The sequence below is a fragment of the Protomyctophum bolini genome (assembly GCF_963924005.1).
Source record: "Protomyctophum bolini genome assembly, chromosome: 21".
NCBI classification, from domain to species: domain Eukaryota; kingdom Metazoa; phylum Chordata; class Actinopteri; order Myctophiformes; family Myctophidae; genus Protomyctophum; species Protomyctophum bolini.
Window position 1 is genome coordinate 6,389,403 of NC_137882.1, and position 27,165 is coordinate 6,416,567.

Consider the following 27,165-nt stretch of genomic DNA (forward strand, 5'->3'; position numbering starts at 1 on the left):
ATAAGCCTCGGCTTCAGCCTACACCTTTTCGGTGCCACCTTTTTATTATGTAAACTGGCCGATCTCACTCTCAACACCACGCCACGCCATCCAGGTGGCCAGTGTACTGTACCGCACCGCACCGCACCATACCGATAATCTGGTACATTACAAACCCGGTTCTGAATTTATTGAGACCTGCTTGTCAATAAGCTTTTGACTTGCCGAGCCTTTTATCGGGTACAGCACCACTATATAAATGGGCCGGGACGGATGGTTGCGTGATGCATCATCATTGTGTGATTTTTGACAGCAATTTCTTATTTTAGTTTAGTCGTAGTCTTTTTGCGTTTTGCGACCACCTTGTGAGCCATGACACACTCCATACATTATATGTCCGTCAGTCCGTCATGCCTTGTGACCATGCTCCAGTCGTCTCCATATATGAAGATCACGGTAGTACGATACTCACCTCATCAAACCCTGGATAGCCATACATGGAGAAGCTCACAATGTGTTGTAGAGCTGCTATTTTCAGCATGTAACCAAACATAAAATGACTTGTCTTTTAGTTCTATGGGATCTCTTCTCCACCATTCCCCTCCTTGACATTTTTGTCTAGTTTTTATTTGTTGACGCAATTGTCAATATATGTATTTAGTGATTTTTGTCATGGCTTAGTTCGGCGCTGCTGCAGTTTGGGGGAAACGCAAAACTCCCTATAATAATATACAGTATCTCCCTTGCAAATGATTGGATATTGTCACCTAGCCGTGAGTGACGCATTCAATGTGTCTTCTGTTGCCAAACAAACGTGGTGGGAGCAGACGTGGTAAGACCGTGGCAATTTTTTGGTGCGCGACACCGTCGTACAATGATGTGTATATAAGCAGGGACATGCAGAGAGTGTTAGATGCGCTGCGACGCGTTGTGAGCTTGTAGATCAGCTATTTTAGGGGTGCAACCCAATGAACCCATCACTCTTTAGCTAGTGGAGATGCGGTGTACGTACGACATGGATTTCTAAACTTAATTTGTTCAATGCAAAATACTGTGTTCAAGTTCAGGAGACTTCGGGGAAAAAAGCAATTCTCCTGAATGCTGCCTTCCAGCATGGCATGGAAAGGAGTGGTATTTGCATTTCTTTCACCATAGTAAATGCTGCATTTGTGGTCGGGAAAGGGCAGTTGTTTTACAGACGGGTAAAAGGGCAGGGGCTAGTAGGGATGTGAATTATCGATTAATGCATTAATAGTTAATTGATATGTTTTGATAAGGTTATCGATCGATTAACCGGTTAGTTGTTTAGCGACATTTTTGTAAAAAAAAATCTAAGAATCTTAATTTCCCTCAATGTCTAACATACAATCATATATTTATTTGACCATTGACGATACAGGGCCAGGCAATGGCATTTTTGTATGTGCGACTGTGTTCCTCGGCCACACGCCCGTGCAGACAGCATTACAGTCACAGAAAACCACCAATGATAGAACAGCATAATCTTCGATTAATTACGATTAGTTATTAAATGTTATAAAGCCCCCTTTGATGTGTGCACGTCCCTGTATATAAGTGACGGTACACACAGAATAATAGAAAATGCTCAATAGTGGGCTCGATAAAAGCCTGGCTCGATAAAAGCCTGGCTCGATAAGCACGCTCAATAAGCCCGCTGGTGCTCATTATCATTAAAAAATCACACCTGTGTGAACCGAGTGGTACAACTCCCCTCTCCCCCCCCCCCCCCCTCCATCCTCTCTCTCTCTCTCTCTCTCTCTGCAGGCAACAGTGCCTGTCTCTGTCTCTCTGTTTCTGGCAAACAGCACCCCTACTGGTACTCATTACATTATATGATGCTCATAGTCACATAGGTGCAGGACACGGACAAAACTGTTCCTTGGAGTGGTTGCACCACTCAAAAAAACCCATCAAGCTCCTTCCCTACTCACAACGTATCACAGCGCTTGTAGATCTGCTGTTTGTTTTTTTTGGCTTAACCTCTCCTCGCAATATTCATGTACAATAAATAAATGAATCACAGATTTGGTGACCTCCCTGTAGTAACTCTGAGGACCCCTAAGAGTCCTGGACCTCCTGTTGAAGACCCCCAGCTGCACCACAGAAATGCAGTCCCATTCATCACCAAATTAATCTCTATTAATTAAACATCACACTAACTTTTCATTACAATTACTATAGTTACTCTACTGTAAACAACCAACATTTCTAGGTTCACATCGCGGCATACGCCTGCACAGCTTGCTCGAATAACGGACACAAATTGCCTGCCCTGGAATGCATATTCTTTGAGCTTTCTTTTCCTTGTTTGTGTGGCGGTTGAGTGCACTTTCTTGTTGCTAATACCCAATTAGGGAGATGATTATTGATCGAGGTGTTGAAAGTTGACCGCTAATCTCCCCTTTCTCTCAGGATGAGACGATCAATAGGTTGAATATAATCAGCAGGCATGGTTTCGCACTAGCACTACAATTGAATTAGATTTGGGCCTGAATACATATCGTATATAGCTGTCGGGGAAGAAACCTCTCATCTCCGTCTTTTAACTTCTTTCCCCATAAATATTAACGTCCCTACCTGCCCTGGTCACACTAGACTACATCATCGCACAAAAAGCATCAACATTAGCAGATCAGCAAGCTCAAATTCGCCTTTTTTGTAATTTTTCTTTTAGAAAACATGAAAAACTGAACCAAAACAAACTGTATAATATTTATAAATCATTTCACTCAAAATGATTATAGCATCATGACTATTGACAAATTACACTGTTCGTAAGTTATGTAAGATAAGACAATTCAATAACTTTAAGCCAAAGTATTGAAGATGTATCTGTCATGGTGGTTATGTGCAATGATGTCTTCCCTTTGTATTTAGGGTTTCTCCCTGGAGGCTGAAACATTGACAGTCAAACGTGCCAATGAAAAAAACAGTGATATAGTGCCGCCACAATATCATCCCCTTCCCTTAACCCCCCCCCATCTTTTATCATACAACAGCTGTGGGTGCGTCTTCAGTTCAGCCACCCAACAGGCAAACCAGGCATGTCCTAATTAATGAACTAGTAATACCTGATGATCACATTTTAGGGTGGCGGTGGGGAGAAAAATCACGGCACTCTTTAATGAAGTAAGAGACTTAATCCAGACGTAGGCCAATTTGTATTTGCTCAAGTCACTTTGTCTTTGTTCCCACCCCAGTAGTAAAATAGTAGCCTGTCAGGAGTTTTAGACATTGATTTGTATGGCCTAGAACAGGTCACAGTCCACTCTTGAGTCTTGGAACATAGGCCATTAGACAGTGGTGGGCAGTGTCACGAAGAGATGATTAGGCAAAACATTAACTAAGCCAATTATTTTAGCAAGGTGAAGTTTTGCTACTTTTGAATCCTGAAAAAAGTAACAATTTGGGACATGAGGACATGCATGTATGAGGTTTCCAGTTTCCACCTGACATTTTCTCTTTCGCAAAACAAAAAAAGTAAAAATGTTAAAATGCATTTTCTCTCTATGGTGTCATATAAATGAAATGTCTGCAAGCATGTCAACACACAGTAGAGGTCCGTGGCTGTTGCCTGTTAGCAGACCGTGTTAGTGTGCATCAAGGTGCAACCGTTTGTCAAAAAAAAATCTGAAATCTTTCCGTTTCTCAAGTTATGATGTTGTGCAGGAAAACACTACTACTACTACTACTACTGTCAATTACTCTAGAAGTGGAGCACTGCTGCCATATTTTCTTCTGCTATAAAAACATCTTCTGAACAGAGTTTTTTTCAACAGAACTCTATGGGGTCCTCAGAGTTACTACAAGCTTGTAGATCAGCTATTTTTGGCAAAGAGGTTTGGTGACGTCTCATAGACTCCATATTTGGGCATGTCTGACAAAGAACTCCATATGTGGGCATAAAAAGGACACAGCCATAATATCTGGGTGGGGCATTCATTTCCAACTTGCATCATTCCACTTCCAAATATAGTGTGGTACGAGGCGCCAAAAAAAACTGCTCCCGTAGGATTTTTGTGCTAAAATTGATTTTTTTTCTCTTGAGTCCAAACTATGAGAAAATAAAACGTAAATTGATTGAGTTGAACTGTGGAGGCAATCCGTTCCAAGTGAAGATGCCATTGAAGATTCGGGTTTCATCAGCACTTGTGTCAGATGGGGCAAAAAATTACATTCTTCAGTTTGCAGATATAAGGGCCAGAAGCGCTTTGAGGAGTTTGTTTCTGAACAATTGATCTCTACATCAAGTTTCTCAGTGTGGGACAAAATTACCCCCCATCACAAATCTGTCATGGGGGGTCATACTGGCCCAAAATATTTTTTGATTAGGGTCCTTAGTTGGGCAAATGCATTCATCTGGGGGTCCTGGGGGCAACATTAGGAGAAAAGCCCAAATAAGCAACAAGAAAAGCAACCACCAATATTTACAAGAAACTTTACAGAAAAAGCCCAAAGTCGCTTATAATAAACATGGCAACACTGCTGAGCACCGCTCTTGTGTAAAATCAAACATTGCTTTTTGCATTTAAGAGGTTTAATCGGTATGCCCTGATCCCTCGATTATTTTTATAGGTCAAGGGGCTTAATATCAAATTGTGCAAAGCGAATATAATTATCATATGGACACTCCCACAATGCAATATGCAGGTAATATATGTTTGCGTTCAGCACAGCTTCCATAATATGAAAGGGCGCATAACGAGGCCACGGTTTGAGCAAATTCTGTAATAATTGAAGAGGTTCTAAATGGCAGCCAGTGTGTGGGAGTTCTTTCCTTTTTCAGTACACGTCGGGCACTTGGCTGTCCATCTCCTACGCACCTGTCGCCAGTAAGTGGGCAAAATAAACTAGCCTTTTCTATTATGCTTTTTTTATATAAATGAAATTTAAAAAGTTTGAGAACCACGGTACACTAGGGATGCACCGAAAGGGAAATTCTTGGCCGAAACCGAATACCGAATATAAGAAACAGTTGGCCGAATACCGAATATCCGAATTTAATTGCGAACGCAGTGATTGCGAACGCAGTGAGCACTTACTATGAGACCTAGCAGATCATGTCTGTCTGTGTGTCTGTCTGTGTGTGTGTCTGTCTCGCTATACGTCCAAATATGGAGTGTGTTGCATCAGCAATCACTCAGCTCCATATATGGGCACAAAAGGGGTCCACATACAGACAGACAGACAGACATGATCTGCAGGGTCTCAGCTGCGTTCGCTTCCCGCGTTTGCGCGTCTTACTGGTATTATATATATTTTTGCCTACCATTTTTGTCATTGCCGTACCTTGAAGCTACCTGATTTATGGTTATGGCAAAACTTAACTTCAATAATAATCACTGTTCTCGGTCCATAAAACATTTATTCAGCTCATTTGAATGCATTAATTGCATACACTATTCAGTGATATATTTTCTGCCTATTCAGGCCGAAACCGAATAGGCCGAAATGCTTTTTTAGCCATTTTCTGCCGAATATTTTCTGCGGCCGAATATTCGGTGCATCACTACTGTACACTAAATGGAACAGAGCCTTAATTAGCATCATGGGTAACACCTGTGGAGGAAATGAGGAAGGGGCCCGGAAGGAAGAGCTATTCTGTGTGCATACTAGAGCCTATATCACTTTTTTATGGTGAACAACTGCTTTAAAACCAGTGGAATTGTCTTGCATTTCAAGCTGTAGTGTACACAAGTAACCTCTGCTTTACAGTACAATAAGCAAACAAACGCACCTTCAGAATGCTAATTCTCGTGATTACATTGTACTTCAAAAAAAATAATAATAACGAAACAAAAAAACCCTTGGGTATTTGACAGCTATAACGGTAATTAAAGAGCTAATGCCACTAACGGTCATAGAACAGCATGGCTATGGCTAATTACTTCCCAGAAGGCATTTTCTACCCCCTCCCTCCTATGCTTATTTGTTTCAGCCAACTACCTTATGATTAAAAAGTGCTTCAGGCATGGACCGCTGAGAGGCTGTTGACCGATCAAGGGCAGCGAAACAATCAAACGGAGCGATCGGCTGCATGGAGCCCTTTTTATTGTAAATACAATTCACAATTTGTTCTGCAAAGGACAATACGATTGCTCTTGACATACAGTATGGGGGTCCTGTGTACCGTTCTGGCTCTGATGGGAGTTAATACACCCACCCGGACGGCTGCTAAGCATCCATTTTTCATTATTGGCATGGAGTTGACAGACATTCTGTTGATTTTCCTCACCTTTTAACCTATTCAGGAGGGGAATCCCTTTTGGTGTTTTAAGGATTATGTTATAGGCCTACTTTAGCTATTGAAAGATAGCAGATTTTTGAAAAATCGTGGCGCACATCTTTGAATGTTATATTCTTCCAGAGCGAACATTTTAACTCAAATCTTTGCTTCTTTGAAAAAAAAACATATTTTCAGATGGGGGTTCGCGGCCAAATTATTGATTCTTATCAATATTATTATTAATTCTGGGGCTCCTCCTTGACATGAAAAAGGTTGAGCACCACTGACATAGAAATATAGGATTTTATGAAAACTTTTAGGTTTTAGAAGTCTTACTTTTTGTTTTTTATCGGCCTCAGGTCTAAATGGGTTAAATGGAAACCAAGAACACTGGTGGGAAAATAATCTGTCTGCCATGCAAAGCTTCCCAAATATTGCTTTATTATATAAACAATGAATTATAATTTGCTTATGACAAGTGTAGAGTATAGCTACAAGCACTCAGAGTCATAAATACTAAATCTGTCGCAACAATAATCACACATTATTTGAGCATTTCATAATGACTCTTATGGTCAATTATTAGAGCTGGGACTCGATTAAAAAAATTAATCTAATTAATCAGAGGCTTTGTAGTTAATTAATCTAGATTAATCGCATTTTAATCGCATATCAATATTCAACCTGAGAACAGCGAGAAACCTTTTTTTTAATGTTTTTTGGTATCCCAGTGAATCAATGAATAGTGACTACAGGATACCACTCATTTTCAACATTTTACTGTCATTAATATACAAGTCACCCCATTCTGTGTTGCCTAGAACTGGAGGTCTGAAAAAAAAATTGTAACAGTAACAAGTACATCTCAGTGACATCACAAAGCTGTACTTACTTCATATTGTTACTGTTTTTTGTCAGACCTCCAGTTCTAGGCAACACAAAATGGGGTGACTTTTTATTATTTCCAGTTTTCAGTACTATAGAAAAGCGCCCAGTGAGAAACGTTCCGCGGTGAAAAAAAAGGTGCGATTAATTTATCTGTAGTTAATCGCGATTAATTTTTCTGTAGTTTTTCTGTAATTAATCTAAATGAATCGCAATTAGTCCCAGCCCTATCAATTATAAATGCATTGTAGCTCACAACAATGCAGATTCTATAGGAAGAGGCTCCTCCACAGATTTTGCACTAGATAAGTGGTTATCAAACATTTTTGGCAATTGTAATTTGTAAATTTAAAAATAAAATGATGCTGTATTTTTACCACCTCCTGTAGAAGCTTGAATAAAAACGTGTGAACAATCTGCAAGTGAATTGGTACACTTTGGACTGACTAAAGCTTTCTCTCACCTTCCTTTTTAAAAAAGTTTATAAGAGACTCGCCTCAAAGGACAGCCCTCATAGGTATTAGTACGGCTCGTATACAAAACTTTAGCAAAGCTAGGTTAAGTTTATGTAAAGGAGATGCGTTGCGAGTTGCTTTTGGGAGGGCCTCCGGGAAGCAAACACTCCCTCCTCCCGCGTTGCCTCTGACAGCCGAGTGACAGCTATTTAAATGCGAGCCGTCATTAACGAGGCCAACCCTGCGCGACACCTGCTTTAATCCATTTTGGGCGGGAACCCCTTTTGGTGTTAGCATTATGTTATGCTTTAGCTATTGAAAAATAGCAGATCTACAAGCTCATAGCGCGCCACCGAGTGGCGCGCTATGAGCTTGTAGGTCTGCTATTTTTGAAAAATCGAAGAACGACTGATGTAGAAGACATTTTTAGAATCTAATCTCAGGTCAGAATGGAAAACTGTCAGGATGTAGAAGACATTTTTAGAATCTGATCTCAGGTCAGAATGGGTTAATCACGGCAACAAAGGCGCAGCGAGTGGCCGAGTTTGAGCACCTCTCCGTGTGATATTCAAATGACGGGTGGGGGGCGGTTCCGACACGCACAGAGACAACAACATCAAAGAACAGAGCAGAGACGGAGATAGCGACGGCGCAGCAGAGGGGGAGAGGCGGTACCCCTGTGCCTCCGAGCGCCATGTGCGTTAATCAGTTTCATTTTTAACGTGATTAAAGAGAAGTGGGATGAGGAAAGTCACCCCAAATCCCTTGCACCTCTTTGAAGGATATGACGATAACATTCTGGGCACTTTGTTTAATGTCCAGTTTGTAACACTGTAACAAGTCCAATAACGAGGAAGGGTCAGCATAACGAGCCTTTTCTCAAGTTCATCAAGTTTAGCCTAACATCATTATTATTTTTTTTACTGACAAGTAAAAAGGCCATGTGTTTGTCCCAGATCAATGCTAGAATCGTCTCTGATCGAGTCCGGTTGGTACCCAAAAGGTATTCAACGGATGTTTTAGGGTTATAAAGAAAGAACTAATAAGCTCTTGAATGAATGTAGGTCCTATAGTATTTTTTTCTATTTTACAAATTAATTGCAAATTATGAACAACAATATCCAATCGTATTACCGTACTATAATCCAGTTGCATAATCTTCACAGAATGTCACCCATTGCCCCCACATATCATGCACACACACACACACACACACACACACACACATAAACATCGCCGCAAAATTGTGACGCTTAATTTAAGAATATACTAATAAAATGTGTGTATATCGGGGCCTGTTGAGAACTTGGGGTGGGCCCGTCTAGAGTTTGAATGGACAGGTAATGGTATCAGTCAAAAGGGAGACATCGAAGTAAAAGTTATATGGAGCGTGTAACAAGGCGTGGTGGACTGACAACCAGGTCGTGCTGAAACAACAGAGATTCTTAATACGGCACAGTTGAGAAGTGGTGGGAAAATGATTTAAAGAAAAAAGTATATATCAATACTGCAATGTAGAAATACTCTATACGTAATTAAAAGTCACAATTTACTTGAGTAAAAGTACAAAAGTATTGGTGTCAAAATGTACTGAAAGTACCAAAAGTAGAAAGTACTCATTATGCAGAATGTTTCAAAAAGTTTTCAAATGCATAAAATGTCTAAAGAAAAATATATCTCTTTGAAAATAGCAGACCTACAAGCTCACAATGGGTTGTAGATCGTCTATTTCCAAACGGCTAAAATGTTGAAGTGGGTAACGTAGTAGGAGTAAAAAGTATACAATATTTGCCTCTGAGATGTAGTGGAGTAGAAGTAAAATGATATAAAATTGGAAATGCTCCATTAAAGTAAAACTACCTCCAAATTGTAATTCAGTACAGTACTTGAGTAAATGTACTTAGTTACCAGTAAGACGCGCAAACGCGGGAAGCGAACGCGGATCGTACATATTTAAGTTAAGTTATTTTTAAGTTAAGTTTTTAACTCAGCCATAACCATATAAGGAGTCCCCAAAGCAGCTCCATATATGGGCACAAGTTGGACCACGCCATCACACTCATGTCACCATGACTCAGCCATAACCATATAAGGAGTCCCCAAAGCAGCTCCATATATGGGCACAAAAGCGTGACACACGGACAGACAGACAGACAGACAGACAGACAGACAGACAGACATGATCTGCTAGGTCTCATAGTAAGTGCTCACTGCGTTCGCAACTAGTTTACAGTTTTACACCACTGATCTCAATGTGCAATTTCATGTCTTGAGGAACAGTGGTGATGAATACATAACATACAGTGTATGTAAATCCTATTAGATTTACAGCAAGAACAGACGGTGGTCTTTTATCCCCCAGTTCGTGCTCTGACATTTTGCATTTGAAAAGCCACACATGTTGTTATGTTCTCTGGTGAAAGGTGTGTACATACGAGCAGTGTTGAAGTTGATTTCGTCGACTAAAACTAGGACGAAAAAATATTCGCAGGCTACTTTTTCCCCCCCCACTGATGAGATCCACTTGTAGATCAACATATATGGTGGCATGACGTGTAGATCAAACGTGTAGACTTGTAGATCAAACATTTCATGATTTTCTTTTGAAAAACATTTTCTTTTATATTAGACCTACTCCAGATTCTAACCAAAAATCCCGCAATTCGTTACACACTATCTCTATAGTAGTATGTGTTCAAGACGGATCTGTCTGATATTTCATATTCCATCCTACACTGTTGTTTTCATGTTGAACATTATCATGTATCAACTCAAATAAAAAATGTAAATATACTATTTAAGTTGTATTGCATAACTAATAAAGTGTGAAGTGTACTTCACATTTTATAGTAATGTGATGGCTAAATAAGTTTTAGTTCAAATACATTACAATATTTTAGTTTAGATTCAAATGAACTTAACATGTATTAGTTTGTCAAACACCAATGCATTATGGGAAAAAGAAGAAAGGGGAAAGAGAGTGGCAGCCATTAAACACAGATGTTTTAGCAACAGTAGTTTGTTTTAGACATTGCATATTGTTCTGCCCATGCACTGTTAGTGTGCATTATTGCCACCTAGTGGTGGTTTTCTTACAGGTTTAGTTTTGCACCATGTGGTGTATTTAACCCTTCTAGCTTACCATAGTTCAGTACCAGTATGTGTTATTGTTTGTTTGCAAGACAAGAGGAGAGCACATGCTAGATCCTGTTCTTTTGACAAGCCTTGGCAAATCTATGACTGTAAGCATATTTATGTTTTCTTGTAGTCTTCTGTCTATTTGGTGATGTGTATCCATCCAAATCTGTGCAATTTACGTGAAATCCTTCACAGACTTTCCTACTGGGTGAGGAATATATCCCACCCTTTTCACATTGGCCTGTTATTGCGCCACCAACAGGTGGATTTTTGCTAAACACATTTTTGGAACAAAATGCCTCAAATCATCCGATTGCCATCAAAGGCGTAAGAAGAAATGCCACCCTTTTCACATTGGCCTATTATAGCACTACCAGGAGGCCACAACCTGCCCTGCCCTGGTAGAGAAGTAAAAGACAAAAGTATTGAAAATCATAATGTTTTAGATTTAAATTATTTGTCATATCTGTCCTGCGCAATTTGTGATTATATGAAGCCTAATAGCCTAAACCCACATTGTAACATTTAAATGTTCAATGCAGAAAACATTGTTAAATCGTTAATCACAATTAATCGTCAACTATACAGTATGTAATCGTCACAGCCGTACCGTGTATCCACCGTGCTCATGGATTTAAGTTCTCAGTCTCTACGAATGATTTCAGCCTTTTTTGAGTGGTGCAACCACTCCAAGGAACAGCAATGTCCGTGTTCACCTATGTGACGTTAACCTACCTACCTATGTGACTATGAGCACCAGTATGACTGAGTACCAGTAGTTGCTGTTGTGCCAGAAACAGAGAGAGAGAGAGATAGTGTTGCACTGTTGCCTAGTGCTAATTACAAAGAGAGAGGGAGAGAGAGGCAGGGGGAGAGGGGAGTTGCAACACTCAGTTCACACACGTGTGATTTTTTCTATTACATACTGTAGTTAGTTTAGTAGAAGACAGCATGTCTTCTATGGAAGCATGCTGTGCAGCGAAAATTGCCTAGATCTACAAGCTCTCGATGCATTAATTGTGCAGATGCATTGCGATCTTGTATATGGGCTATACGTTCGGCTATGGTTATTATTTTTTTAAACATTGGAGCATTTGAAGTGGTCAAACTATAGCAATATGTTTAGAAGCATTTTCCATAAAACCCCCATGGTCTCGGATATGTCATGAAAGCAAAGGTCTCAATCTGTTATTTCTTTACCTGGTTGGCAGTACAGTATGTACAGTAGAAAGGGAACAATATTACTAAAACATAATTTTACATATTGTGTTTAGAGTTTAGGAAACTGCACTAGTGTGGGTATAGGGCTCCTTATACTTTCACACTGTTTCACAAATTGCATAATAGGACTTTGCCTTACACATTTTTTCAGTCATGAGATTTTTATTTAGCTTTAATCCATGTGTAGGACGTTTCGCATGTCCCACACGAATTAAACACAAAGGCATGTAGGGCGTTTAGCATGTCTCACGCGAATTCGACTCACATCTGCCATAACATATGTGGGGAAATGAGGGAAGAATGATGGCATCATCTATGCTTGTCTTTCTTTCCAGAACAAGCATGTTTTTCGTGCACAGTGTAGTGGCTTGCATTGCCCATTTTTGGTCCCCCATAAAATTAGATTGTAGTTTTAATCTTCAGCAGTTTGTTAAAATTAGAAGCTCTCGTAATCTCTCCCCGTCTCCCACGCACGCACGCACGCACGCACGCTGCCATACGCAGTAAAACGGCCTAGGAGAATTCTCCCCATGGTGATGCACACATACGTTTTCCCTGTTCGTTAGGGGATTGCGTTGGATTCAATTTGGATGCTTCAGTGATTAGAATAATTCTCGGGCTGAATCACACATCTGGCCGAGCCGGGGACACGTCGTGTATAGAAGCTATATACGCATGTCACTCGTGTTACACTATAACTTTGGGGACCGACCGATGTAACTGCAATTATTAGACATCTGCTGCCTCCCCACCCCCAGAGAGCATAAATCAACAAGCCACTCTGAGTAATCAAATCTAATCACCCCAGCCACCAGTCTACTGGATGTAATTAATAGACGCCGCGTGGTAAGATATATGTATCTCTGCACGCGCGCATCGCTGTCTGCCATCATGAATCTCGCGTCGTAAATAACCTCAGATAAAATGTCACAACATGTTCAAGGGTCTACAGTATCCTTTGACTGCCACACATATAATTAATATAGTCTTCCTGTCTGCGACGATAATAGATTTTCCACGTGAGATGAGGTGCCGGCACACTCCTTCTTCACTATGCTGTCATTTAAAATAGTTACAGCCAGTATACCAGTTAAGTAGGCAAATTATTAGCACCTACTGTACATAGTAAGTGATTCAAACCTTTATTTATTCTCCAGGGACATTGAAATTGCCCTCATTTGCAGTGTTGTCGTAATCATAATTACATTTTCATATCAATATTCACAGCAATCATAAAATACAAAACGCGCGCACGGATGCACGCATGCGGCACAGTTGTAAATCCTTAGCCAACTGTTAAACATTTAACAAGTCATGGATAACTCAATAACTGACAAATGACAGTTTGTAAATTATCTATCACAGATTTTATATGAAAACATACCCGATCTTGTGGCTATTTTATTAAGTAGTGGAGTTGAAGTAACAGTATGGGATATTATAAATAATCAAGTAAAGTACAAAAACCTAAAAACTGTACTTAACTGTATACAGTACTTAAGTAAATGTCCTTCCACTGATCGGCATGATATTGGCGAGGAGGAGCAGAGCGTTCATAATTCAGCCGTCTTATTGACAGTATGTCCCGACAGACACAGTGCAGACAACCCGGTAGACTGTAAACTCAACTGGGACTCCGGTGTATCGCACGTAGCACTGCAATTAGCAATCAACGACGGGTTTGTAAACAGCGCATTTTATTATGATTAAAAAAAAACATGTATTTGTCCTTTTTTAATGGGTAAAATAGCACTGTTTTCCCTTAATAATAACAGTAAATTAGCTTGCAAGGCCTTAACGGTAAGCGGTTAATAAAATGTCTCCATATGGCCACTCCTACTCGCAGCAGGAGTTGAGCTTGTAGATTGGCTATTTTCGAATAGCCAAAGTATTTTGGCGGCTTGTTATGTCAAAGCAATCTGGGGAACCCATCGGCAAAAAAAGAAAAACTAAATTACCTCTGCGGGGACCGCCCAGTTCCTTTTGTAGAGACCGGATGTCGGCCCGTTCACTCTGTTTCAGTCCTTCTGGTGGTGCGCCCGTTATCATTCCTAATAACAACTCTACACGTTGAGTAATGAGAGTTGCCGACAGATTCAGCTGAGGAGCTCTGAATCTGTCTCGAGAGATTACTTCAAAGTAACTAAAGTTTTCAAATAATTATAGTGGAGTATAAAAGTAAAATAGTAAGCTGAGATGTAAGCTAGTGGAGTTTGTATTGTTCTACCCGACAGTCCTTTTCTTACTCTTCTTATCTGTATCTTTTGTATAGTTTAGTTCTATAACTCTAATGCTGTCCTGCCCCTAGGCCACTGATATTCCCCCGCAGGATCAATAAAGGTATCTATATATATATAGACCTTTTGCCAGAGCCATGGCATTGAAAGCTTTATTTAAAAATGATATATTATTTAATAAATGAAGTACAAGGGAACTCCGTGAACTCACGGAGCGTGATACTCCAGTCCCTCGTTAATTACATTTCTTCAGGTGCAGCTGCACAAGTTAAGCTTTGTGCCATAATGTCAGCGACACGTGAACAAATGACCAGTCGAGTGCAAAGACACTTTGAAGGAGAATTCCGGACTAACCATTTTCTTACCTCAATCTGACGTGGTACGGTTGAAAATGTTGGATAACTCCACCGAGAGCACAACACCGCAGCTCAGAGCATGCACACTAGCTGGGTCTTATGGTATTATTTTGCCTTTTTGAGCGGTGCCTCCGCTCCATCACGCAGCTATGTGTGTCCCCTTACGTGTCATATGTAATTTCCTGGGGTCTAGTATAGGACTATAGTAAATAACAATAAAGAAATCGCCGTAAAATAAATTGGGGAAATAAATACATATTTAGCCACTTGTTTGAATGCCTGTCAAAAATAGCTAAAAACACTAAAACGAAAGAAAGCAGGTAATGAAAAAAAACCTTTTTATACTTTCTAATAATAACATGAACCTTGGTTGAAAAAAAACTAAAGTTGTCCTTTAACGATTCAGTCTTAACGGTTCCCTTCTTATCGCCTTTATAGAGGCTATGCACGTGACATCATCGCACCCGGAAGTTATGCTGGAATGCCTACGGAGTGGCATTCCACTGCCTTGACAGCCCATACATCCAAACAGAAAGGTCTGAGTCCGTTTCTATTAAACAACGTTAAAAGCACGAACATTGTAGCTGTACGGAAAGCTTGAATTATTCTCTTCAAAGTGTTTGTTTCATAAAAAAACCACCATAGACATGTTATGAGCTATACTTTCTGTCTTATCTGTCAGAGTTTGGAGGCGCTCATTTTCAATAACGCGACGTCCTGCGGCCTGCATTATCTGCAATTTCAAAATGGGTGGAGCGCAAGGAGTCAATTTCATGAAGTTTTTTCTATTTCTAAATCCCATATGGTTTATATCACTCTGTAGCTGCTGATTAAAGTCAAAGTCTTCGACTGGGCATGTTATTAGCGAATATCCACCTACGGAGACGGAATATATAAGCGATTTATTTGATGGAATTATACTGTAAATCTCCCGAGCCCAGCTGAATGATTGAATATGGTTTTGCAGGCTGATCCAAATTATATATTTTTTTCTCCCATGTGGTAAAGTTACTGTACATTCTTAACAGATGGGATAATTGACATTGCTATAAAATCGACATATAATCTACATTAGGCTACTGCTTCCCAAGTAGTGGTTCAGGACCCATTTGTGGGTCACGAACAAATTTTTCTACATTTAGTTTTTAATTATTATTTATTCCAAAACATTTCCAAAAAAGCAAAAAAAAAAATCAATGTTTTCACGAAGAAATCAAAGAAATTCCATAAATTAAGAAAACTAATGTTTTAGTATAGTGAAAATATAAGCGAAGAGCAACACGTTGTGTAGATCGGCTATTTTCACTAGTGTGGGTCCCGGGAAGACATCAAAATTCTCTTTTGGGTCACCGGTTAAAAGGTTTTAGGTACCACTATAATGTCTGTGGTGTGTGTGCGTGGGAGTATGTGTGTGCGTGCTTACGTGCGTGTGTGTGTGAGTGCGTGCAGGTGGGGGATTACATATTTTCATAACCCTCTGAGCACAGTTTGTTCAGAACGAGCTGAATTGTTGACCGCACAGAGTGCTTTAGCGTGCCTCCTGAACCCGAACTGGAGGTGTAATTGTTTTGCACATTCACACCGCAGTTCAAGGTGAAGAAATTACCATGTTCTCTTTGTGCATAGTAATGGGCACCGACGGAGGCCGGAAAGTCAAGTACGCTGGACCCATGTGTATTTAACCCATTCTGACCGGGAACGCATTTTGGTGTTGGCATCATGTTATGCTTTAGCTATTGAAAAATAGCAGATCTACAAGCTCATAGTGCGCCACCGAGTGGCGCGCTACGAGCGTGTAGGTCTGCCATTTTTGAAAAATCGAAGAACGACTGACATTTTTTAGGTCAGAATGGGTTAATCAGACCAGTGTGTGTCCAGTGGAAACCTCGTATGAATCTGATCTCAGGTCAGAATGGGTTAACCCAATATTGTTTTTTTCTACCAAAAACATACAGTATATCCATGGTGCAGACTCAGAGAGAGAGAGAGAGTGAGAGAGCGAGAGAGATACATTATTATTATTAATGTTAATATTAACCCATTCTGACCTGAGATCAGATTCATACGAGGTTTCCACTGGACACACACACTGGTCTGATTAACCCATTCTGACCTGAGATCAGATTCTAAAAATGTCACAGTCGTTCTTTCGATTTTTCAAAAATAGCAGACCTACAAGCTCGTAGCGCGCCACTCGGTGGCGCGCTATGAGCTTGTAGATCTGCTATTTTTCAATAGCTAAAGCATAACATGATGCCAACACCAAAATGGGTTCCCGTTCAGAAAGGGTTAATGGCCTCTGCAAAGTGACACGCAGGCATACAGCTAGTCGGTATGCATGAGTGACACTGCGAACCTGACACGACCAATGAAATAAGGTTGTGCATGGCTGAGGAATGAGCATCCTGCCCCGGCACCCGGGCGTCCATCCGTCCGAGCCAGCCAGGCAGTGCAGGGAACAGGGGTGACAACCTATAGACAGCTCCCTATGAAATATGGAGGAGGATTCATATAAGGTGGACTTGTGCAGCACTACGTCATATTTTCTGATCGAGCCGCTGCAGCGGAGTCAGAGCCGTGGAAGCCTTTTTTTAAACCGGTGGCTTTCTTTTTCTTTTCTTTTTTTTTTACCTCCGAAAACGTCGTCCTCACCCAACCCCCTTATATCATATTGACTAACCCTTTATATTAATACCTGAGGCCGATTCTATGCGAAATGCCTTCTAAAATCAGTTACTGCCCAACAACGCCTAAGTGCAGTAACTACATTTTTTATTTGTGTAAGGTCAAATTGGCGTGCTTTTGGGGGAAACAATTAGTGTACGATTAGTGTAATATCACCCGATATCTCATTTGGCTGACCAGTTGAAACGCTTTTATTTATTTTTTTATAATATTTGTTTTATTCGGAAAGTGCAGTATAATTGTACATATAGCATTTCTACAAACGATATAAGAGCAGTTCCCAAGATTTTCTTCTTTTCATTTTTTTCCCCACCCCTCTTCCCTCCCTCATCCCCCCTCCATGTGGCACCATCTCCAATGTCTCTGTATAGTCCTTTTTCCTATATAAGACATCGAGTCCACACTCAAACAGAGACAGGCACGGCAGTAACACTTCAGGTGGTACATTTCAGGAGGACAAAGAAAAAAAGAAAGAGTGGGCGGAAAAAGACATAAGAAACAAAAAACAACAACAACTAAAGTATATACATTTATGCTGAGGGACAAAAACAATATAGCTTTGGTCTTCGACCACGAGAAGAGGAGAGGTGTCTTATACATTTTATATTTATACAATCATACAGCAGGCAATGAACCAGTGAGATTACACGAAGTCCGCTCTCAGGGGGGCAATATGCACAATCCAGTTGTTCCAAATTTGGTAGAAATTGTCTAATCTAGTTCTTAACATGTATGTTAATTTTTCCATTTTGAAGATATCTAGGACTATTCCATGCCAATCGTCCATTGTGGGTGTGATTGGGGATAGCCATCTTCTTGTTATTGACTTTTTGCTGGCTGCCAGGAGAACCTGCAGTAGCTTTGTGTATCTCGACTGGTTAAGACATTCAATGTGGCCCAGGTACATGGTTGTGAAGTTGAAAGGTATTGGAGTATTAAATACTGAGCACAGTGATTTGTGAATATTGTTCCAAAACACCCCCAATTTGGGGCACCCCCAGAAAATGTGGAAGTGGTTGGCTTTCTTTGCCCCACACTGCCTCCAGCACAGCCTATCGTCCCCTTTGTATTTTTCCTGGTATGGGGTCTTAAAATATCTAATAATATTTTTCCAACAGTGCTCTCTCCAGTCCATAGAAGTTGAAACGCTTTTAAAAGCACTATTGGCCTTTTTTTCTTTGGCTTTGAAGGGCAGAGTAGTATGCAAAATGTAGTCTAGGACCTGGCGAAGATATGTATGCACTTCATTTAGGAGAGAATATCTCAATTGTTCTAATGGCTAATATGACCGCCGGGAGCTACAGATCTTCTGAGGTGCTCAAAATGTTCAGAAAATTCATCCGTACCCGAGCCAGCACGCACACGTACGCGCGCACACCACACACACACACACACACACACACACACACAGACACAGACACACACACACACACAGGGGTAGCTCACATCATATGTAGGCTAAAATAAAACAGCCAGACATGTTGTGTACTTCATGTTGAATTCTCCTTCTACATCCATTAGCTAGTTTCTACATCCATTAGCTAGTTTCTCCATTTCCATCCACTATGGTTCCACCTGTCCTTCAGTGTCCTGGGCTGAATGAAGGTCTAAAGGTCTCCACACGCCCAGCACGTTTTTAGGATTTCTAGCGACGTTTTCCAAGAAACGCGTCCAGTGTGCAACCACCTTTTCTCTCCATTATTGATTATATTGAAGCACATCATAATAGCTTGTGCTCTTATAAGCCGGATGCTTAGGGGGAAGAAAGGGAAAATAATACCATTCCTTAATACGAACGTATGTAAGCACTTCACCATGCTAGTCTGCCTCCTATATTTAAATTAAATTCAATTCAAAGGGCTTCTTTCTTTCACACACATTTGAATTATTTTATTTGGATCTGCACAAGTGGCGTATACAGAATAGACCCAAACACTGATCAGAATAAGGTTATATACATTATATGGTCCAACCAAGCTGCTGCACATGCTTAACACACAGAGGGAAAAGCAAAAATATATATAGCACATTGTTGACATACTATATACTTGATACTACTAGACAGGATGTTTGTTTTGGGTTTTTTTAAGCCACCTAGGGATAAATGAAACAACGCCTTCTCCAGACAGACAGACTGCCCATAGTAGCCGAGACAGAACAGTATTTAGCCAGCTTTTTTGCATTTGTTTTTAGCAATCCACCCAATTGCAAACCCCTGAGCACAAGTTTATGGACATGGCCCAGACTTCCAAATACAAGGACAATAAGTTGTTATATCCCAAGGCCATAATACGTTCCACCAGAAGCTGATATTTCATAAGTTTGGATGTAAAACAAGTGTCCATATACAAATCAAATGGGCAGCCTATTTCAAATATAGTGACAGTTTTTCTAATTTCATTGATGAACACAATATCTGGGGTATTTGGAATATTTTGTAGTGAATTGACATGCGTGTCATTGTGATCAAACCAGTCTATTTTTACAGTGCTGTGTTTATACATTCTTGTTGTCCTGTCCTGTACTCCTCTGATCTTGTCTGGCAATGTACAGTCCTTTATAGTGGCTGCAACCATTTAAGATGTGTGCGACTGTTTCTTTGTCATGTGGTACTGGATGTAGGATGCAGTGTGGGTCGTGTGCTGATGGGTACTAGGTTGCCAAGTTGAACTTGGTCGGCAACACCTGTAAACAGGCTTTAATAGTGAAAATGGGAATGTCCTCATGGTGTTATTTGACAGTATAGAGTGTGATAATGAGTGGTTTGCAAAGGGAAGAAGAGCCAGTTTTCCCTGCAGCCTCAGACTGGTCCAGTGTTGTGCACTTTCTGATCTGCTCTTGCGGTCGCGGATTTGATTGACAGTTCATGGTGTGCACCGTCTTGCTCACACACACACTTTTTCTTTGGCTTTGAAGGGCAGAGTAGTATGCAAAATGAATAGCCAATGCAAACACATCTAAAATTCTAAACCTATGGATGCTGTCCCGGTTTTAACAAGCTAAAGAGAGGAGACCTTGGTAAATGGTAAATGGTGCATTTATATAGCGCCTTTATCCAAGGCGCTTTACATAGATTGTGCATTACATTCACCCATTCATACACCGATGGCAGCGGAAACCATGCAAGGCACCAACTAGCACATCGGGAGCAATTAGGGGTTCAGTGTCTTGCTCAAGGACACTTCGACAGTAACTCTGGGGGAGCCCGGGTTCGAACTGGCAACCTTGCGGTTCCCATCCAGGCACTCTACCCCTGAGCCACCGCCGCCCCACCAGACTTTGGACATAATACTACTGCAACCTGCAGCACTGCCTTCCCATGTAGTCTGACGCATCTTCCTAAACCAAGCTTTTCACTCTGACTCTTAACACACCCGCCCCTCCCACTCACACACGACCTTGGCTACGCGGCGGGTCTTGACCTTGGCCTTGCTTCGTGCGGCGTAGGAGGTTGCTCAAATTAATTTGTCAGTTGCTCGGTATCGAAAAGCAAGTAGTGGGATGAGGTCACAGGTGATCTGTCGACGCGGGACATGTTCCGTGTTTTTTGTGTTTGTTTGTTTGGTGTTCGATTATTTTTGTGTTTTTACTTTTGAGGTTAGCAGAGGGTAAGGCCTTTGGTGAAAAAACCTACTTTGGCTCAGCTGCTACTGCTGTGCTTGGCCAATTACTGGCTTTCGAAGAGATTTGGAAGAACCGAATCATATGTTAGAGTTGAGGGACTATACGAAGTAAAATCGCCAGTGTTCATTTAACCACTTAACCACTTAAACCAGGGGTGACGATATTAAATGAAATCACCCAAGTGCCAACTACTGTACTCCTGACATAACGTACCTTCGGACCATAACAAAGCCACATACATATGCATCACATTTAATCTTTTTTTAATTAACTAACTATCATCAATATTTAATATCAATGGTCTTTTGTCATGCGTGTGTGCTGTGAACAAAACACAAACATAACTCAGCCTTACTTCATATTGTAGTATCTGGGAACCCCAATACACCTAAATCATGTAGTCCTTTATCATGTGGAACCGGTACGATGGTAACTCCAGACAGCCTGAGCAAGGCTAGGACTCACCCCTCCCCCCCCCCCCCCTGGTGAGATAATGCTATACTGTGATGTATGTATGCATTGCAAACATGCCTTAACCATTTCACAAATGCACATTCTTTACTGCACACGGGTGCATCGCACCCGCATCATATTGTAATGTTGTTCACATACACAACGGTTATATATAGGTCATAATACAGTAGGAGTAGGTCATGCAGTTCAGGTCCCAAGCTAACTTCAAAAGGCTATCAATGGATGACCTAGCCACGTTGACTAATAAGAAGCACACATACAGTACACAGGTCTGTCCCATGACTCTATACACAACGCGTGGTAGAAATACACATGTAGTATACAGGTCTGTCTCATGACTCTACACACAACACATGGCATACAGTTGACCAACAAGACACACAAATACAGTATACAGGTTTACCCCGTGACTCTACACACTAACGCACACACACATTTCACCATCGCACACACGGCAGAACACAAACCTTGTGCATTTTACCTCGTGCATCTTATTGTATGTATATAGGCTGCCACTTCTTCTCCGTACTTTGCCTTCAGAGGATCTACTGCTGTTGGTCACAATTTGTTCATCTTTGGTTGTCCTTAAATAAACACTACATTTTAAATAAGGACGACACCTTGGACTCTCTCTCTTCCTAATTAATTGCTTGGTCTACTCACCAAATGTAACCAGACGTGCAAGGTAAAAAATACCGGTAAATAAAACAAGAATTGCCTTTCTTTGACCACTTAAAGGTGAATACCACTCATTTTCAACAGAGTACTATATGTCATTAATATACCTTAGAGTTGTAAATTGTAAAATAATGCAAAAAAAGTTTGTGTGGAAATAATAAAGTCGCCGTTGTCTCTAGAACTTGGGGTCATGTACTTTGCAAGCCAAAGAGTACATGCTGTTGATGTCACATGACCTCAAGTTCTAGGCTACACAGAAGGGCAGGACTTTTTTATTATTATTTCCGCACAACAACTCTATATTATACTATACTATACTATACTAAGGTATATTAATAAAGTCTTATGCACACCTGTATGCTCTGAGGCGGGTGCGTAGGCAGGGATCAATGTATTCAGAAAGAATGCACATAAAGTGCACAAAGACCTGCACAACGTCTCCACTTGCAATATGAACTTTATGTATAGGCAACGTTTGGGGTCAAAGACGAGCATCTGCTGATAATAGGTAGCCACAGCACACACACAGATCCACAATGACCAATCACAGTCGCCCTCGTTAATAGGGATGAGACCCATAGCTCATTTGATTTAATTAATCAATTAACTATACAACAAATACAGTGGATCATCATATATGAAAACTATGTACAGATCAATCCATCAATTACAATATACACCTCAATATATCACAATAAAGCAGAGAATTCTTATTTTTTTTACAATTGTCAAACGTAAAAATAAAATAATAAAACAGGCTGTGTTTGGACAGGAGGTTATTTCTTAGTGCCTGAATAGAGAAGTGAAAAAAGCAATAATTAGAAAAACTACATTTGATTATAACATCACATTAAGTAGTTCATCATTAAGACCCTATAGGTGTCGAGGTTTTCAAAGTGTGTATCCAAAGGAGACTAGTAATAACAAAGTGTTTCTGTCTGTTTCTTTTTGATACAGAGTGGTGGTTAAACACCCATTATCCTTAATAATCCAGTCCACATATCCAAAAATTCACCCTTTCAAGGCTAGACTCGGGGTCGGGGCCACGGGGTGGCGGTGGTTCATGGGTAGAGTGCCTGGATGGTAACCGTAAGGTTGCCAGTTCAAACCCGGGCTCCCGACCCCCAGAGTTACTGTCGAAGTGTCCTTGAGCAAGACACTGAACCCCTGATTGCTCCCGATGTGCTAGTTGGTGCCTTGCATGGTTTCTGCTGCCATCGGTATATGAATGTGTGTGTGTGAATGAGTGAATGTAATGCACAATCTCTGTAAAGCGCCTTGGATAAAGGCGCTATATAAATGCACCATTTAAACTCCAAGGTGAACTTGAGATTTCGGTCGAACTCATTTAAGACCGATACAAAGGAATTTACTTCATTCACTCCACCTTTAAATATACAAAAATCGTCAACGAAACCACTTCGCAATGTGTGAAGTGTCTGGCACATACTTTTATCTACTCGTAGATAAAAGTCGTTAAAAAAACGGACATAATTGTATTTCAGGATATATGAGGCCAAAACGACTATGAGCTGATTAGGTGGCAATGCAGCAGGATCTCGATTGCCTAAAAAGGACTGAAGTTCTAGAATTTGTAAAGAAAAAGAAAAATGATCTGCTTTATTGTGATATATTGTAATTGATGGATTGATCTGTACATAGTTTTCATATATGATGATCCACTGTATTTGTTGTATCGTTAATTGAAGAATGTGTATTAATTGTATTAGTGTATTAGTGTATTAATTCATAAGCGTATAGACGTATCGCTCAATCAAATGAGCTCACCACCTGCTATGGGTCTCAAACTCTCATCCCTATTAACGAGGGCGACTGTGATTGGTCATTGTGGATCTGTGTGTGTGTGTATATAGCTATGTGGCTACCTATTATCAACACAGGCCTGAAGAAGGTCTTTGACCCCAAACGTTGCCTATAAATAAAGTTCGAATTGCAAGTGCAGACGATGTGCAGGTCTTTGTGCACTTTATGTGCATTTTTGGACTATCTGTTAATGAAAAATGTTGAAATTGAGGGGTATTCCCCTTTAAGGATGAGATGACAAGGAACCAGAAATCCTGACAAATTATACTTAAAAATACTTCAATGTAAAAATGTTCCCATACTGTTGGGCTGGCCGCTCATACAAAATCCATCCCCGGGCCGCACTCTGGACACCCCTGACTTAAACCCTTTGATATTAAACACTTGAAAACCCTGTATCTGCCCAATTTTTGCCCCAGCGTATATAGGGATGCTAGGGTTCGTGTACTATAACTCTTGAGACGTAATATAAGGGTCAATTTTTTAGTATAGAATGAGTCACAGTCTCATGAAAAACAGCCCTGGTTCTCGCTACTGCACGACGACCGCATTCATCCAAACTCCTTTATAGATCATAACAGTGGTGGCATGCTCATCATTGTACTCCGTGCCACGGTGTTGCCTGCGTTCTTTTTCTTTTAGCAAGGGCACACGCACGCAAATGCAGCACAGATGTGCGAACCGGCGAGAGTGTGTCTATCTTCCCCCGGTGCATCGATCAAAAACAACCATTGACACCTCTTACAGGAATGTACCCGCCCTTTCATGCTGCATTGATGAATTTTATTTTTAGATTCATGTGAAGATTGATGGTGCAGTCAAAGAATGTATTAATTATGGCCTCAATGGGGATCACACAGAGGAATAGACAAACCACTTGTGCTTATAAAACCACGCCACGCTTTTCGGTGGGCAACGCGGAAGAGCCTCTCGCCACAGACTTGTTTTTTTGGAGCCGATAAATAATATAGTTAAAAATAATAATCCAAATCTACAAAATAATTAGTAACAAAAGCTGTCAAATACATGTAGTGGTGTAAAAATACAATATTTGGATCTGAGATGTAGTGGAGTAGAAGTAAAAGTATTGGAAATTGGAAATACTCCTATCTTCATGTAATTGGTCCTCACTAATATAATGTTCATGATAAAATACCACAAATTTGTTCTACTGCAGGCTGTGTCTCATAGGAGGGCTGTGGGCAGTTCAAATCTCAGGGTCACAAAGAAGACCCGCTTAAAGTCCAGAGGCGGCCGAGCCTTTTCTGTTGTAGCCCCCAAATTACGGAACGCACTCCCCTCCCACGTCAAATTGGCCCCTTCCATTGAGACTTTTAAATCTCGCCTAAAGACCCACCTCTATACCTTGGCTTTTAACCCCGCTTGAGTTCCCTCGGTCCTTGTATATGTTTTATTTCACTGTGATGCTGTTGCTATTCTGTGATGTCTCAGTTGTTTTCACTGTTTGTACTTTGTATTCTCACTGTTGTTGTTCTGTGTGGTAGCTATAGTGTATTTGTTTTAATTTTCTCCTGTACAGCACTTTGTAAACTCTTGAGTTTTGAAACGTGCTATATAAATAAAGTGGATTGGATTGGATTGGGTCGTAATTAAGAACGATGGCTTCCATTTTCGCATTGCGATATAGAATAGAAAGTCTGCAGTTTATATTCGCTTTTGGATTCCCTAACGATGATGTCACTGGTGGACAGGTTTCTGAACTGCGCACAGCCCTCCTATGAGACACAGACTGAGTAGAAAGAAATTGTGATATTTTCTCATGATCATTAGTGACGACCGAGTATATGAAAATTGGTGAAGTGGTCCTTTATGTACAGTACTTGAGCAAATGTTCATATTGTTACTTTACACCAGTGGTTTTCAACCAGTGGTCCGGGGACCACCAGTGGTCCTTGAGGGGGTTCCAGGTGGTCCCCAGCTACATGATGGAGAGTTGGTAACCAAATTGGTCCTTATTAGATCTCTTGAGTGTTAAATTAAACTCTTGGTTTAATTTTAAACATCTGCATTACTTAATTTACAAGAAGTCTACACAATTTAGAGAATGTAAAATAATTGTTATTTTGATCAACGTTTGCCTGTTATCTCTCCTAATGTTACCAACATCAATACAGTATGGAATTGTTGGACAAAATATTATCCAATGATAAACAAAGTATTCTTTAGTTTTGGGTCTGAGGGGCTGAATCTCATCAAATGGTGATCCATGGCTCAAATGCTGAATAATAATAATAATAATAATGATGTGCCTTGATAAGAAATGGGTTGAAAACCACTGCTTTACACCACTGGCCACAATAGCCATGGCTGCTCCTTGCTGAAAAGCAAAAGTGAACGTATGAAGAGATCAGGGACAGCAGCAGGCACCATCGGTGGTGGGGGTCTGTGTCTCTGCGGGGCAAAGTGTGTGTGTGTGTGTGTGTGTGTGGGGGGGGGGGGGGGGGGGGAGGGAGGAAGGTGAGCTTGCAAGGTTACGCGGTTTCCAATATCTGTGAGAGGCCAATGTGTCCATTTACATGATATTGGGTGTTTCACCGCCGGGGCCCCATTCGCTGTCCTGTTCCACGGCTCGTCGGTGCTGATTTACTGAAGCTACGGCATCTATTCATCCGTGTTTAACATCTCCGGGGCCACGGGTTCACCTGCCTTTCCCGCGCATTCCCATCGGAGCTTATTAACCAGCGCGGCTAACGGGCGAGCACTCATACTTAATTACATAAATGGATATGTACAACGGACGATACAAGCGCTCACCGGCCTCGTTTTTTTTTTCTTTTTATCTCCTAAATCATTCCACATAAATCCGACTCGATGTTCGTTCCCCGAGCTACAATCCCTCCCTGACGGAGACTGCGTAATTCATCCTTGTTAATCATTTCCTTTTTTCCTTGAGGTTATTTTCTTAGATTGGACTCCGATTCTGAGGTCACTCACTCACATGCTGTTTACAGTGAAAACATTTCCCTGCAAACAGCCCCCGCCACCTGGCTGTGCATGTTCCGTGTATGGAGCTCAAACAAGAATGTGAGGTATAAACGACAAAGCCCAGCATTTAATCCCGGTTATATAGTGAATTAAAGCAAAAAGGAAGTATCGAGATGCTTTGATACCTATTGCTGCAGTCGAGCTACTCAACGTCGCCCACTTCCCATTTCCTGCCAATTTGTTTTAGATGATTTCCGTGAGCATGGGGGACGACCAGTATCCGATAAAACATCTTTATTATACAAGAGAACTCGATTGCTTCCTCCTGCTCCGCCATAATGCAGAAGCTGCTTCCTGGCACGAACAAAAGAGCGGGCGGACCAGATGGATGCCGTGGCTTCACACGAAGACAGTGG

The 27,165-nt window shown here is 40.9% G+C and overlaps 1 protein-coding gene across 1 annotated transcript in view; it reads right to left on the reverse strand.

Moving 5' to 3' along the window:
• LOC308336666 (glycogen debranching enzyme-like) overlaps positions 1-27,165 on the reverse strand; it is a 563,232-nt gene that overhangs the window by 27,085 nt on the left and 508,982 nt on the right. The window lies entirely within an intron of this gene.